A 17,458-nucleotide genomic window follows, 5' to 3' on the forward strand; every position below is an offset into this window, starting at 1 on the left:
GAGGACAGTGGAACTGAGATGGTCCTTGAGGACTGGGTTGAGAGAGTTGCCCATGAGAGCCCAACATTCTCCTTCTGGCTGCTTGTGTACAAGTACCAACAGAGTATCTTCATGTTCATACGAGCACATCGCGAACGGAAGATCGAACTCATGGTCACAACCCTGCAGAAGCTTGTTCCTCTGTTCTTTGCTCGACCATCATAACTATGCCCGGTGGCTTCCAGTCTTTATAAAGGACATGGACTGTCTCCCAGATAGTATCCGGGCAGAGTTCGAAAAGGGACATTGGACGGTAACTCGCAGCAATCGACGCTTTTCAGCTATGCCGATTGACCAAGCACACGAGCAAGCCAACAAAAGGGTGAAAGGAGTGGGTGGCATAATTGGCCTCACAGAGAACCCGGACATGTTGGAACGCTGGATTGTGACAGGCCCGGAAATCAGCCGTGTCCTGGAAGAGTTTACCACTGTAAATGACAGTGATGACTCCGAATGGCGTCCTCATCACGAGGAAGGATCAGCATCACAGCAGCGTTTTCAACGTCACACCAAAGACCTGATGGAGCTGTTGCTCAGCAATGGGAATCCCTTTGAGGAGAGCAGTAAAGACCTGGTTACTTTAGATAACAAGGTGTGCGAGTCTGCAGCCGCTGCAGCATCGGTCCTTAATTAAAGTTGAGTCAATGGGACAAGAGCAGTACAACAACTTCAAAAAGAATGTGCTGGACTCACATGACACACCACTGACAGCTCCGATCAAGCGAAACAACTTGATGTTGTTCCATGAGAAGAAAACACGCAAGAAGACAGCAGCTAAACTGAGGATGCAGCACTTCAAACGTCATGCAGAGCTTTATGGGAAAGCTTTCATTGTGCTGGAAAGCCGGAGTGGGAATTTGGAAGATTTTTTCTGCCACGAGTCTTCGCCATACCCACCTGCATTGTCATGCGAAGGATCCCTCAACTCCTGTACGAAATCAGATTTGTTGTTTTACATCCTGGGGAATCCTAAGAGTGGAGGAATATCTGACAGTGAGGAGATAGTTGCACCAGATCTTTATGATTTCATTGTCATTGATGGTGGAGCACTTATCCATTCACTGCCTGGCACGACTGTCCAAGGAAGACCTTTGAGTCCTACTTCGACAAGGTGTTCTGCCCAAGAGTTCAACGTGACCTGAAAAGATCAACACGAGTGGACATCGTCTGGGACCAGTATCGTGCTTTGACAATCAAAGGAGGAACAAGAGAAAAGCGAGGATCAGGCACCCGACAACGCATCTCTGGCACTGCCAAAGTCCCAAGAGATTGGCAGGCATTTCTGGCAAATGAGGATAATAAGACAGAACTGTTTTCATTCCTGTCAACTGCGCTTGTAACAAATGGACAGTTCCCAGATGACAAAGATGTCTACATAACAGCAGATGATTGCGTCCACCATGTTGGAAACAGTCCTCCAATGGATCGCTGCAACCACGAGGAAGCTGACACTGTGTCCTAGTGCATCTTCTCCATGCCCTCCAAACAGCATCAGTTGGGATGGTCTATACTGGAGACACAGATGTTGTCGTAATCCTGCTGAGTAATTTCCATCATATCAAGGCTTTGAATGCAACTGCAGAAATCTGGATCTGCTTCAAAACTGGAAAGACATCAAGAATGATCTCCTGAACACTCTCGCCACAAAACTGGGCACAGAAACATGTAAAGCCATGGCTCTCTTCCACGCATTCACGGGATCAGACAGCACATCTTCTTTCAAGTTCAGGGTAAGCGATCCTGCTGCAAATTGATGCACGAAGTTCCACACTTGACAGAGGAGTTCGCAACCATCATTGAGACTCCATTCCAAACCTCTCCAAGGCTGAAAGAAGTTGCAGTAAACTTTGTCTGTAGGCTGTACTCCAGTGAATCAAATGAGGAAAATGATGTTGATCTTCTTCGAATGAGGCTATTCTCACAGAAGACGAGGGATGTTGAAAGAATCCCCCCAACAATGGATGATTTGGATCTACATCTCAAAAGGAGTGTCTTCCAAGCAAGCATCTGGACAACAGCCCACATGTAAGTATGCACCTGTATGGATTTGAGTACTATATAATCACAAAAAAACCATGCATTTATGTATTCATTCATTTAGGTCTATAATGCCTGACAACAACCCCACTGACCATGGGTGGAAAGAAGAGGACAGCAAACTTCTTCCCATTTGGACTACGATACCACTTGCCAAAGACGTATTCCAACTAAATGTGAAGTATGGTTGTACAAGTACTTGTACAAGTCGACCTGCCAGTTCTCGGTGCAAGTGCATGAAGGCGAAGTTAAAGTGCACACGTCTGTGCAAGTGCACATGTCAGAACTTCTAAGACTGACATAGAATAAATCAAAGAAGTAAATTATAGTTATCATTGTAGAGTGAAGTTCTCAGAATAAATGTTAGCCCTATGGTCCTCTGTCCATTTTTTGAATGCCAGAAAAACTATTGTTTATCTTCTTATTGTTATTGATTTACTTTCTTCCAGATATAAAGTTATTTTGTGAAAATTTCTTGTGAATAAAATGATGGCTTGTTGGCTTGATTGATTGATTGACTGACTGAAAAAAGTTGAGACACCTGATCCTAAATCAATACATAGAAAGTTCATGGCTGTTACTACATTTTGCGGCGCCTCCTAGGGCATAGAATAGAAGTGAGGAGCATTTCAATTTCAGTTTAATCACCACACAGTCTTGACTTGTGAAATAACATTAAAAAGTAAAATTCCTTAGCAACTGTGAGGATATTTTCAGACTTTATCTTTAAAAAAGCATAATTTCGCTTGTGTCCATGTAATATTTTGGGCTAAAAGTGTATTTATTTTTATCTGGTCACCAAATGCTTAGCATACCAGTTTCTCCTTTTAATTCTGAATCCATACATACCTCATTTGTTAAATTTGGTTAATCTAATCAAAAGTTGTAGCAGTTTACATATTTTGCGGCGCCCCCTAGAGGCCATTTTTTATCTGTGTGTTTGACACTCGGACTCAAATTTTCTATAGACCCTAAACTTCAACTTAGAAGTGAAAACCAAACTTTAACACCAATTTGAAATGACTGAGAAAAATTACACATGCATCCGACCCCACTATTAAGAAGATGGGTTAGGGTTAGGTAAATGAATATACTCATGAATCTCCCCGCGTTCGCCCGACGGCTCGGCAGTTGAATGGAGATCCAAGGAATGCACTGGCCGACGCGTGTATCTTAGTAATGCCTCGTCCGGTAGATCTTAAAACCCGGGATGGGGGTTTGGAATTGGGTTTGTAAATTGGTTGAGGTCAGGGTCAGGGATAGTGTGACTGTATATAAAGAGGAATGGTTGAGGTCAGGCCGAAGGTAGACTGTGTTAAAGGGGGCTGGTGTAACAGGACAGGAAGCAGAACTGAGAGGGGGGTGTATGGTTGCACCGAAAACCCTCCCTCACCTTGCTAGGCGAGTCTGCATACCTGCCCATCACTCCACCTTTGTTGATTAGAAGAAGACAAAAGAATTCTGGCGGCAAACCCCCACTGATATATCTTCTCCTATTATCCTGTCAGGACACCGGAGTCGGGAAGAAAACCCGGGTCGCTGGAGTGGTAACCCACGATTTACCCAGTGGGCAATTGAGGACCCAGATGCAGAGAGTAAAGTCAAGATTGTTTTATTTTCTCTCCGTCCAAACGGAGTTTCAAAAAATTCAAATGTGTCTTTGAAGCAGCAATAACGCAAACACAAGAGGTAGATCCAAACAAACACGTTAAATCCAAAAAGGGTATAATCCAAACAAAGAGGTAAGTCCAAAGCACAGAAGACTAGTAAACGTTACGAGAGGGTAACGAGGAACACTAAGTCAAAACAAACGTCACGATGACGTGTCTAGCATACTGCCAGGTATTTATACCCTGGTCAAACAAAGTTAATTGAACATTACCAAATGAAAAACAGGTGTGGAACAGAGACTGAAATAATGTCTTTTGGCCACCAGAGGTCGCCAATGACCCCAGTGGCAAAAACAGAAGTCCCAAGTCATGACATATCCAGTATATCATTAAAATCATCCCCGGCAAGAGAAGGGTCCGTGAAAGTAAGTTGGAAGGAAGTTACGATCAGCGTATCAGATTTGACTTTTCAAAAAGGACGACACCTTTCTGTATCCTCTTGGCTCACAGTGCTGTCAATCTTCTATGTTTTAGTACCAATCGATTATATAGGCTCTAACGAGTCCTATGATGTGTCGCGCTCTTCAATCGGCCCATCCCCCACAGATATTTCCATGCGTACTGGTCAGAAACAAAGGAGAAGGAAATCGCCATAACGCACCAGGACGCAGAGCGCACCGCACCACTTTGTTTTACTGCCGTTATGTTACCGTGTTGTTACCATGGAAGGACACAACAAGAAATTGTATAATGTGGCTGAAGTCCTGGAAATGTTGGACAAGGACGATGAGATTCAAGTGGATTTTTCTGAATCATCTTCCTCGGATGATGATGATTTGATCGTTGGCCGACACAACAGTGACAACGTTTCTTCATCACCGACATGGTATGCATTGTTTTATACATTTTATATTTATCGATAGTATATCTATTTAGTTTAGGATATAAATCTGATTCATCCTACGTTCGCACTCGCGTAAGTTTACTCGCTTGATTAGAAATGTGTTGTTATTTTCGCCATTCGAGGGGGCGGGGCTTATCTCTGGCTTTACTGTGGGGAAATCCGCCATCCACCACGGAAGAACTAATCACTAGTTCAGCGTTATACTAGTTGGGGACATCCCGCAAACATCGTAACATCTAACGCCCTCTGGGTTCATAAAATCACCCGTAGCTCACAGCTCGGTGAATTTCACCGACTGACTACATCTAATTTACTTCCGCTTCCGGTGCTACTCGAGTAGCAGCAGCCAGTTAGATTCACCAATGGCATGACGTCAGTGATGACGGTCGGGTCCCCAGCAGTATTTATTTTTACCACGGTTATTGCTTTTATGTGTACATGTATTACAATTGCATAACCAGACCACTGAATGCATATATTCATTTTTCTTTCACTGTTGAGTTTACAGTTCTGAGGATGAGGACTATGTCCCACCCTCTTCAAGCAGCATTTGGACAAGGTGATACTAGAGTGCATCAACGGATCAGTATCCACCTCTCCTTCTAGAAGTGTAAATATTTTTTCTATTGTTTTACTGTGTTTTTACAGTTTGTACAGTTTGTGTTTTTACAGTTTGTTTGACTAATAACAGTTTTCTATAATTAAATCTGTTCCATTTGGTCACTTCATTTGTGTCCTTGTCTTGATTTGGAAAATATCTATAATTATTATAATCTTTTTATTTTGGTATATCTTTTTATTTTTTATAAAGCCAAAGACTGCTGTATTTCGATGTATTGATCACTAGGAGTAATATACAAGTGAAATAAATGGTTTGGTACATGAGAAAATTCAAATGGCACAGATGGTACCCAAATGCACATTTTGAAGACCTCGCCTAAATTCTCTTTCGAAATAACTCTAGCTGCTTTCTGCTTCACTTTTTCTAAGTCATACTTTGCAGAGAGTCTGTTCACAAGTGGTGTTATTATCTGGGTTATTTTAGGCCTTTGCTGTGAATCCATCCAGGAGATATTCATCCTGGAAATACTTTTTTTGAGGGGTGAACCTTAAACTTCTATTTTTGCTGTGTTTCCTCTTTATTTACTCTTAACCAGTAACATATATACAGATTTTTACAAATCTGAACAAAAGCTCACATGTGTTGACTTTATTATAACACCAACATTATTCAAATAGCTTGTGTGGTTGCAGAGCTACACCTTTTTGAGTTTGGGTATGTCATTTCGAGCAGAAACCTCAAGAGAAATATTACATCAGCTGATTGTGCTATTTTTGGCATTAGTTGCATGCCAATTGGATGAAAATTGACCGCTATGGTAAAAAGAAGATCTTGACCTTTGACCTGATCAATCCCAAAATCTGATCAAACGGTCCCCGGATAATAACAAATCATCCCACCAAATTTTATGCGATTCGGTTTAATACTTTTTGACTTATGCGAATAACACGCACACATTCAAATAAATACACAGCGATCAAAACATAACCTTCCGCATTCTCGAATGCGAAGGTAATGAGCAGCTGGATGAACTACCAATATAAATGCTGTGTTTATCAACTGACATCACAGCACAACACTGACAACATGATCAGTCATTGCAACTTATGTAAGTTCAGCTCTGTGATCACAATGCCATCAAGTCATGTGACTCCAGTCAGTGTTATGGCTGTAACTGAACTCTGTCTGTGAGCTTGTAGTTAGTTCATCAGCACAGACAGCCAGTCTGTGAGCTGTCTGTCAGTAATCCAGCTCCTGGTCTTTAATTTGGTGATTTTTTCAACTCCAATGAGGGGCAAATTTGGTATTCATGAAAGTTTTCTCATCTGGGATTGGTTCTGAAGTCAGCCCGTTGGTGAATACGTTCACATCAACTCGACAGACATCCTCAGATTAAAATAATTATTATAATAATAAATATAAGATTGTGGTGACCCACATACAGACGGTGAGAGACATTCACCTAAGAGCTACTGTGCCTTTAAGAGTGGCGGGGTATTTAGTCTAGGGCTTCCGTTTCCGGAAGGGGGTTGTTGTCACGCTGCTATCTTGATGCACAAGTTTTGTACATGTTATGTGGCGTTGGAGTAAACTACCTCGACTGCAACTACGTCTACTGCCTCGCTGTTTCCTAACTCTACACTGGTGACCCCGTGAGTGAATACGACATGTCCGACAACGAAAACGACGTCGCCGTGGTTAACGTTCCCGCCGCACCGAACGCCGGGGCTAACGACATGGCTAACGTCTACGCCGCTACCGTCAAGTTGCCAGACTTTTGGCAGCATAACCCACGGCTGTGGTTTCAGCACATAGAAGCCCAATTCCAGCTCAGAGGAATAAAGCAGAATGTCACGAAGTACTTCCACGTTGTGGCCGCTTTGGATGCTTCGACGACAGCACGAGCGATGATGCTGCTGGAAGCTCCACCGGCTGCCGGCAAGTACGAAGCACTAAAGACATTCCTTCTGAAACTTTTCGAACTGTCTGAACTGGAGAAGGCGGACCGCCTGCTCTCCCTCAACGGCCTCGGCGACAGCAGGCCGTCGGAGATGATGGAAAAAATGCTAGCCGTGCTAGGATCGGCTGATCCCTCTTTCCTTTTTACGCACATTTTCCTGAGGCAGCTCCCAGTGCCTGTACGCACGGCACTGGCCAGTTCCCCCCTCGCCTCGTCCAAGGACTATCGCGCTCTGGCTGCTGAAGCAGACAGGGTTTTCCTGGCCAACCGGCAGCAGTTTGTCCATGCCCTGCTGCCCCACCAGGGCACCCCGCCCCCGCCCATGGAGGACTATACAGACACTGCGGCTGCGGTGACGGCCCGCCGCCAACCCGACGACGGGCTCTGTTACTACCATGCCAGGTTTGGGGCCAAGCAGTGCCGTAAGCCATGCAGTTTCAAGCCACAGGGAAACGCCAGGGCCGGCGCTCGTTAGCGGCTATGGGCGCCGGCCGTGACTGCAAGCTGTTATTCATCGCTGACTCCTTGTCTGGCCGGCGGCTGCTGGTCGACTCGGGCGCACAACGCAGCATCCTGCCAGCTCAACCCGTGGACACCATGGCCGGCGGACACGGCCCCCAGATGGACGCTGCTAACGGCACGCCCATACGTACCTACGGCACCAGGCAAGTGGAGGTGTGTTTTGGCGGGCGCCGTTTCGGCTGGGACTTTGTTGTGGCTCCGGTATCCACGCCTCTCCTGGGCGCAGATTTCCTCTGTGCTTTCAGCCTGCTGGTGGACGTAAAGAACTGCCGCCTGATTGATGCCCTTTCTTTTGCCTCGCACTATGCACGCTGGGGGCTGGGACGCTCTGCCTGTCAAACACGCTGGCCACCGGGGACCCGTATCAGCGCCTACTCGCCCAGTTCCCCGACCTCACCACACCCACGTTCTCGTCTGCAGTGGCTAAGCATGGCGTGGAGCACCATATCACCACCGTGGGTTCCCCTGTCTACGCCCAGGCCCGTCGCCTGGACTCAGCCAAGCTTGCGATCGCCAGGGGGGAGTTCTCGACCATGGAGCGCCTCGGCATTGTGCGCCGATCAAACAGTCCATGGGCGTCCCCCCTACACATGGTTACTAAGGCCGACGGGGGTTGGCGCCCGTGCGGCGATTTCCGTCGCCTTAACAATGCCACCGCTGCTGACCGGTACCCCGTCCCGCACATACAGGACTTCTCTGCCCACCTGGCAGGGGCCGTCGTCTTCTCCAAGGTGGACCTGGTGCGGGGATACCACCAGGTGCCAGTCCACCCACAGGATGTCCCAAAGACGGCCGTCATCACGCCCTTTGGACTTTTTGAGTTTTTACGTATGCCGTTTGGCCTCAAAGGGGCGGCGCAGACGTTTCAGCGCCTGATGGACTCCGTTCTTCGAGACATGCCTTTTTTGTTTGTTTATTTAGACGACATTCTAGTGGCCAGTGCATCCATGGAGGATCACATGACTCACCTCCAGCAGCTGTTCGAGCGCCTCGGTGGACATGGCCTCATCGTCAACCCAGCTAAGTGCCAGTTTGGCCTGTCGTCCATCACCTTCCTCGGCCACCACGTCACTCCGCTGGGAGCCGTCCCCCTTCCCGCCAGGGTGGAGGCCGTCGCAGGTTTCCCTCGCCCCCGCACCGTACAGTCTCTACAGGAGTTTCTGGGCATGGTGAACTTTTACAACCGTTTCCTTCCCCATGCTGCCCACCTCATGCGCCCTATGTACGAGGCCCTGCGGGGAAAGCTGCCCAAGGATGGGTTGGACTGGTCCTCGGAGATGGACACAGCCTTCACTGTGGCCAAGGCCGCGTTGGCCAATGCTGCTCTGCTGGCCCCATCGCCCTCACCACGGACGCCTCTGACTACGCGGTGGGGGCGGTGTGCGAGCAGTGGGTGGGGGGTGCCTGGCAGCCGCTGGCGTTCTTCAGCAAACAGCTCCGTGAAAACGAGCGCAAATACAGCACCTTTGACAGGGAACTGCTGGGACTTTTCCTTGCCACCAGACACTTTAGGATCACAAGCCGCTGACGTTCTCCATGGCCAAGACCGCGGAACCGTGGTCGGGGCGTCAGCTCTCGGCGATTTCCGAGTTCACCACGGACATCCAGCACGTGTCGGGCAAGGACAACTTTGTCGCCGACTGCCTCTCTCGGGTGGTCGTCGGGTCCGTCCACTTGGGGCTCGACTACGCCGCTATGGCGGCGGACCAAGCCACGGACTCAGACATTCAAGCCTTCCGGTCGGCTCCTACTGCACTACGGCTGGAGGACGTGGTGTTCGACACAGCCGACGCCACCCTCCTCTGCGACACCTCTACCGGTCAACCGCGCCCGCTGGTGCCTGCTGCCTGGCGGCGGCGGGTTTTCGACACCATCCACGGCCTTTCCCACCCTGGTGTGAAGGCCTCGACTAAGCTGGTGGGCGTCAGGTTTGTTTGGCCTGGTCTCCAGAAGGACGTTAGAGCCTGGGCTGGCTCTTGCGTTGCGTGCCAGCGCGCTAAGGTGCACCGCCATACAAAGGCCCCTTTGGCACCGTTTGTGGTGCCAGAGAGGCGCTTCGACCACGTAAATGTGGACCTGGTGGGCCCCCTGCCCCCCTCCCGCGGATATACTTACCTTCTCACCATGGTGGACAGGACCACCAGGTGGCCGGAAGCTGTCCCCCTGTCCTCCACTACAGCAGCGGAGGTCGCCCGGGCATTCATCGGGTGCTGGGTGGCCCGCTTTGGCACGCCGGGTGACATCACGAGCGACCGGGGCCCCCAGTTCACCTCGGAGCTCTGGACTACAGTTGCTGAGCACCTGGGGGTGAAGATTCACCGTACTACGGCGTACAATCCGCAGGCTAATGGACTTTGTGAGAGGTTCCATCGTGACATGAAGGCCGCTCTGCGTGCCAGCCTTACGGGCGCCGACTGGATTGACCGCCTCCCGTGGGTCATGCTCGGTCTCCGCTCTGCCCCCAAGGAAGACCTCCAGGCCTCGTCCGCCGAGCTGGTATACGGCCAGCCCCTGCGGGTCCCGGGGGAGTTTCTGCCGGATGCGACTGCTCCCTGGTCCGCCTCCTCTCACCGGACTGTGTCCCGGGGCGTCGCCGATGCCTTCGTTCCGGTCCCGACGACTCGCCATTGCCTCCCCCAGTCCTATGTCCCCAGGGACCTGCCAGCGGCGAGGTATGTCTTCATTCGACATGACAGCCATCGGTCTCCGCTGCAGCCCCCCTACGACGGCCCCTTCCGTGTCCTGGAAGCGGGCGCTAAGAACTTTGTTGTGGACATGGGGGGCAGGCCAGAGAGAGTCGCTATCGACCGTCTCAAGCCTGCTCATTTAGACATTGATGAGCCCGTCCAGTTGGCCCTGCCCCCACGCCGGGGGCGCCCCCCTGTTTCAGCCCCGCCCCCTGCCCCTGCCCCGGCCCCACTTGAGTTCCCTGCTGCGAAGTGCAGTCGTTTCGGCCGTTTGGTCCGCCCCCCGCCACGTTGACTTTGGCTTTTTGAGTCACTCTGTTCACTGACTTTTGTCTATTGCACTTTTGGTTTGGTTGACTTTGCCTTTTTGAGTCAGACTCTGTTCACTGACTTTTGTCTATTGCACTTTTGGTTTGGTGAATTCTGGGGGGGCCTGTGTGGTGACCCACATACAGACGGTGAGAGACATTCACCTAAGAGCTACTGTGCCTTTAAGAGTGGCGGGGTATTTAGTCTAGGGCAGGGGTGCTCAGACTTTTTCAGCATGCGAGCTACTTATTATGTGACCAAGTCAAGGCGATCGACCGACGGGGGGGCGGTGCTAGTAAGTGTGCTCACCTACCGCGCGGGACCCGAGAAGAGTTGTTGGGGGGGGGGGGTGCTAGAGTGACTTTTTCTTTGCTCCGTCCATCCAGATGCGCGCAAACCGGTGTCGGGAGCTCCGCGGCGCACGAGACGGCGGGCAGAGGGCTGTTAACGCTACACGTAGAGACAGAAATGACATGCTGCTGCTGTAATGTGGCGCTCGAGAGAAAGTGACAGGGGGGCGGGCCAATTTTTTTCTATGTCATGCGATCTACCATACTACGCTGCGATCGACTGGCAGGTCGCCGCGATCGACGTATTGAGCACCCCTGGTCTAGGGCTTCCGTTTCCGGAAGGGGGTTGTTGTCACGCTGCTATCTTGATGCACAAGTTTTGTACATGTTATGTGGAGTTGGAGTAAACTACCTCGACTGCAACTACGTCTACTGCCTCGCTGTTTCCTAACTCTACAAGATCACCATTTGTGACTCCTGCATCTGTGCTTTTTCAAATAATAGAATAAATACAATTGCAATCACTTTCAAGTAAACCAGATCGCTCCACCAGACAAGAGAAAAGCTCAATGTTGAGCTTTTGTTTTGAAGGGCAACAGCAGAAAAGCCAAACTCACGAAGGTAGGACCTGGCAAGAATCTCGGCTGTCGCGCAGGCGTAACTTGTTAATATCGTCACGTAAACATTTACACGAAGGTACAGGCATGTCAACCTTTATTTATTCATGACTTAAATTTTATGTCGGTGGACTTTGACCTTGTGTAATATATGAAGTTATCAATAAAGGTCTTTCTGCATTTCCCCTGCGCCCCACCTGTAGTCCTACGTTCCTCTTTCAGGAAGCACACCTGAGAACACGGCTGTGTAAGAGAACACGTTTTCAGGCGTTCATTAAAATCAGGCGGAGATCTTTTCTGACGTCGATCTTCCATTCAGGAAGAAAATGTTTCAGAAGACACTTTAGAACATTTTCGAGAATGAGGAACAATGTATTTCTGATTTTATTTTCATTCTATTTTTGGAGAGCGACAGGGAACGTCTCCGAGATCGACCGTTCGATCGTGATCGCCGGGTTGGCGACCACTGGTCTAGGAGGTCCTAATTGTTTTGTTGCCAATTTGTCTTCATTGTTGCGCCGACCAAAAGGATCTCTTTCAAAGAAAGAATTGAATCGCTGCTGTTGCCCTGAGCACCGGCCATCTCGACTGAATATGGCTCTGTCGAAGCTGTATGACGAACTTATACGCTTTTACGTCGATTTCTTATGACACGACATGGAGGGGCGAGCCCTCCCGGAAGCCATAGAGAATGTATTGAGAGCTCTGTTTTGTGAAAAAAATGTATTTAACATGGGAGTCAATGGGAGAGGTCTGGGGCGATTTTCATTTCGCCCAAAATCGCCCCAGAAGGGGCGGGGCCATTTGAAGCACGACTTTAGGTTGACTGAATGACTGTTACCTGATTCAACAATGACATACAAAAGCAGATCAGACGGTCTAGTGTTAGAATCTGACAGAAAGAAAAGTATTACATTTAAATGTCGTCATTTACGCGACTTACAAGGATATTGTGTTTATACATCATGAGTTTTTTTCTTTTTTTCTTCTTCTTTCCCCATTTCCCCTAGGAAATGCGTCGCCCCAATTGCCCATATGGACAAGCCACCCCTGCGAAGGACAGTGACACCATTTCACATTTTTGTAAATATGTTAATATTTTCATGATTCTGAGACATTAGAGCGAGCGTTAGGACTGCAACACAGGAAGATGTGTGCAGACAACACCGACTCCCACTGCTCACCGTTTCCTGTCATTAATGGCACCATCAGGTTCAAATGTTTTGTTTTCCCCATAAGCTGTTCGAGCACGAGAGAGAAGAGTGCTGGACGAATACCTGCCTGCAATCAGATCCTAGCAGGATTTGAATATTTCTATGCCCTAGTCAAAGGACCATAGATAGGATCAATCACATTTATCATAACCAGTAAAGATAAATAAATTAAGATTGGATGAGTAATTGAGACTCTGTTGGACGACAGATGCGCAATTAATAGATTATTCTTCTCACACGGGTGAGAAGCTGTTCCTCAGACGGAGTTAAAGATTGCGAATTCAATCCTGCAACTAGAAAAGAAAATAGACAATTATTTCATAGTCAAGTGTCACATTCTGTCAAAGCCTGTCTAGTCTAAAGCCTGTTTAGTGGCCGCTGTGTTTTTTTCTTTCTTTTCTAATTCTCTTCAACAGCTACACCTGATGCTCCAGCATCGACCTTGTTAGGTTGGAATAGTTTATTTTGATTCTGTAGTCTTGAGCTTCAAATTAATACATATAGAAAGATATTATAATAGGAAATATTAGGGAGAATATTGTTATTTATGTATTATGAAGCATAAGGGTACTGTTTACTCTATGCAAATGTAAATGGCAAGAATTAATGTATGTGCATGGAGTGAATGTTAGTTTAGTATTTCAGAATTGTCTAAGCCGGTTAAAGCCCATGAAGTGACTTTAATGCGGCCAATCACAGACAGGACTTTTATTGTGAAAATACTTGTCTAGTGACTTGACCGGAAGTGACGTTTTGACCCAGGGTTTGTGACGTTTGACCCCTGGATCCCCACGAAACCCACGATCGTGAGCCTTGTGTCATGTGTGGCCGAAGAGAGAGAGGACCTAAATGCCGACATAACATCCAAACCAATATTTAATTCTGAATTCCAACTAGACAGGTAACACAGGACGACAAACGCGATCCAAACGGTTCAACACCACACTGGGGAATTATACGAACAGGGTTTACATACACAGGCAGGCGGAGGTGATTGGACAACGGGGAACGAGACACAGGTGGACACAATGAGGGCGGGGCCAGCAATCACACAGAAGGAAATAATCAGGACCAGGGCAGACAATCACAAGGAGACAGATGACACAAGGACTTCAAATAAGACACAAAACAAGACAGAAACTCCAGGTCATGACACCTTGATTGTTTGTTTACACTTCTTGCCATTAAATATTGTTAGACTTAATTCACGCATCCGGAGCCTGATTTCCATCATCTGCGAAGTGCCCAGTTTCAGTTACTCTTATACTATAAAATACTCACCACTTTGCTCTGATGTCGTCGACTTTGGCGCGGGCGACTGCCGCTGTGGTTTCCAGCATCCAGACATCTAACGTCGGGGACTGTAAACACCGGAGCCCACAATGAAATATTCAGCTACCGGCAACCGTATTATCATTGTAGCCTCTGCTTTGCCCACCGGGTCATCCCTGCTTATAGAGGCAGAATCCACAGCGTTAAACGGCCATTTTCAAAGAAGGTGTGGGCTATTGATCCATCTGCTGCATGCAAGAAGGCGCTCAACGTTCACCCCACAAGAGGCTCATCGGCAGGGGTCGGCTTGGTAACAGCCCCAAAGGTGTCATCGCACTTTGTTCCGTTCCTGATGAAGTTGAGCACAGTTGTGTTGTCCGTCCAGAAAGTTGACTTTTCCCACTCTAGTTGCAGTTTTGCTATCCCGTCAACCTGCACTGCAAGTGTTAGTTACATCCTTGGTGTTGTCGCTTTCTTTAACCGAGCAACTCGGGGCGAAGGCCAGACGGATCTTCTTGTCTTTCCATGTCAGCCTCGGGGAACAAAGTGTGCTATTACCCTCCGCACGCGCCTCAGAGAAGTGATGTTTGAGATTTGTGAGGTATCCAACATCTTTGGTTTTCCAAAACTTTCCATCCCAAATTGTAACTGTACTCTATCCATATATATGGAGGTTTAGTAGAGCTGGCTGTAAAACCAAGCTTCTCCTATAAACCATGGGAGAGGAATGTGTTGGAGGGGTTTGAGACCAACCTCTACTGTAAGCTCCCCTTAGTCCTCACTCAGAGGGGAATGCCTGGAAGTCCTGACAACATTGTGAAGGAGATTTGGCAAGATGGCCCTACCTGGCAAAGGTGCGAATTCCCACCAAAGCAGCTTTTATCGAGCCGTTGATTGGAAGCAACGCTCACAACATTACATTACATTACATATCATTTAGCAGACGCCTTTATCCAAAGCGACTAACAATAAGTGCATTTAACCGTGAGTACAAACTCAGAACAACAAGAATCCAGAAAGTAACATTTCTTCAAGAAAGTCAAACTACAAAAGTACCATAAGTAGAACACTTATGGTACGACTTATGGTAAGTGCAATTCAAGTGCCACTGAAGTGCCAATCAGTTTTTATTCCAGATAGTTAGAAAAGATGTGTCTTTAGTTTCCAGTGGAAGATTTCTGCTATCCTGATGTCAGTGGGGAACTCGTTCCACCAATGAGGAGCCAGAACAGCAAACAGTCTGGATTTTGTCGAGTGATTAGTTCGCAGTGACGGAATCACAAGTCGATTGGTCGATGCCGAGCGGAGTGAACGTGCCGGGGTGTAAGGTTTGACCATATCTCAGGTGTAGATGGGACCGATCCGTTCGCAGCACGGTACGCCAGAACCAATGTTCTGAAGCGGATGCGGGCAGCCACCGGTAACCAGTGAAGAGATCGAAGGAGCGGAGTGGTGTGGGTGAATTTCGGGAGGCTGAAGACCAGTCGAGCTGCTGCATTCTGGATGAGCTGCAGAGGTCGGATGGCCTAAAGGACGTATTCTCCTGATGTGCCTCACAAGATGTTTGAACCTTGGTAGTTCATTGACAGCCATGTCCCCGTGGCTGATGCCCCACATGCTATCAAAACAGCGTTGGGATTGTTCTTTTGTGGCCTTTTGCAAGAAAAAGACAGCAGCTTGGTTGTCCACAGCAAAGAGCTGCAGAAGAAGGCACCGAAGAATAAAGTAAAGTTCCAAAATAATAAAAGGGAGCTGATCAAACGAGTCGCAGGGGCCAAGTCTGGGAAGAAAGAGAAATCTGAAGCCTGGAGATGTCGCGGTCTTGATGGATCCTTCTGCCCCACAAGGGTTCTGGCCTCGGCCGAGCCATAGAGGCCTCCATGACCAGAGGGGACTTGTGCATTCTGTGCGTATGCAGACAAAGTTTTATGTTCTTGAAAGGGCGGGGGTTCGATCCCTCTTGTCCATGTCAATGGGTCCAATTTGTGGAGTGTGCGTGAGTGACACTGGGCCAACGTTTGTCCTGTTTGATTGCCAGGTCTTAATATGATAATGATGGTGTTGAGTCACACAGATACAAATGGTATAACATTATAGTAGCCTGTATTAAAAAAAACTAAAAACATTCTCGATCATATTCTAACTCTTCTGGATCCGGGAAAATATCCAAGTCATCTGTCGATGTGCCACATCAGCTGCTGTTTGTGTAAAAAGTGTACAAGTGAAATAACGGCAGCATCAGAAGTCTGTTTGATTTCTGATTTGACTTTTCAGTCTCTAGACGGGTATTTGAACTGTTGGAGTGAACAAACAAACGATTTCCAGGGCGTGTAGCTTCAGAGACATAACTAGTGCCAGATGTAGAAGCTCACCTGGATCCCATTGTCCATGGTTTTGGAAAAACAAGGCTGATCACGATAAACAGAACACCCTTAGATTCATCCCATCAAATGGTTAGCGTAAGCGTACATTTTCTTTACCTTTTAAATATATTTTTTTTTATTGTTTTAAATCTCTTTTGCTCAAAATCAAAGATATTATCATTAATATCATCATTCATTATGAAACTCAAGCAAGGATCATGAATAGTTTCAATCTTAGAAGTTTTGGCAAGAGTCAAGACCTTTTTCAAATTGATCACTGAAGCAGACTTCTTCCTTTTCTTTTGCCCGTCTCTGCTCCTCACTCCCTCTTGTGCACCAGCTGACATATATTAGTATAAATACGGTGAGTACAGTGACACAAGATTTGAGAACAAATTCTGAGTACTCCTCTGAGCAGGTCGACATTAGAGTGGATCTGTAGATGAAAGTTCTGTCAGACACCAAACACTGATCTTTGTCTCCATCGGCTGGTGAAAGAAAAGATGCCACTCTCCCCATTTTATTTTAAAAGTCGAAGGTTACAAGGATGACCCTCTATCTATGGGCAGTGGCAGCTGGCCCCACGCACCTTGGGTATTTATATATCATATTATACTGAATATATATATACATATATTAATATACTGAAGTGTATGATTAAGATGTACTTATTATTATAAATGTGTGCATTGAATCATACTGGGATGTTTGCTGTAAATGATTGGATGGCCTTACCAAAAAAGAAATTCCACCAGCCACCACTGGTCCCTGGCCAAATTGAACAGGTGCGGGGGGGGGGGGGGGGGGGGGGCGACGACACTCCATTGGTGTCACATTATTGCTCCTGCTGATCAAATCGTCACATTTCAGTTCTGTCCTGATACATAAATCTAATTCTACTGTAATCTGCCCCGAGTAGTGCTCAAACTTGTTTTGTGCTCTTTCAAAACTTTTACATCTCAACATACTCTCAGAGAAACTTCCTGTCATGTCAGAATAAAGCCAGAAGACGCATACACGTTAAAGTCACCCACGTGCAAATGCTAGTACCACCTGGGGACATATAGTGGTT

The sequence above is a fragment of the Pseudoliparis swirei genome, chromosome 4, assembly GCF_029220125.1.
Source record: "Pseudoliparis swirei isolate HS2019 ecotype Mariana Trench chromosome 4, NWPU_hadal_v1, whole genome shotgun sequence".
In the NCBI taxonomy this organism is placed as follows: domain Eukaryota; kingdom Metazoa; phylum Chordata; class Actinopteri; order Perciformes; family Liparidae; genus Pseudoliparis; species Pseudoliparis swirei.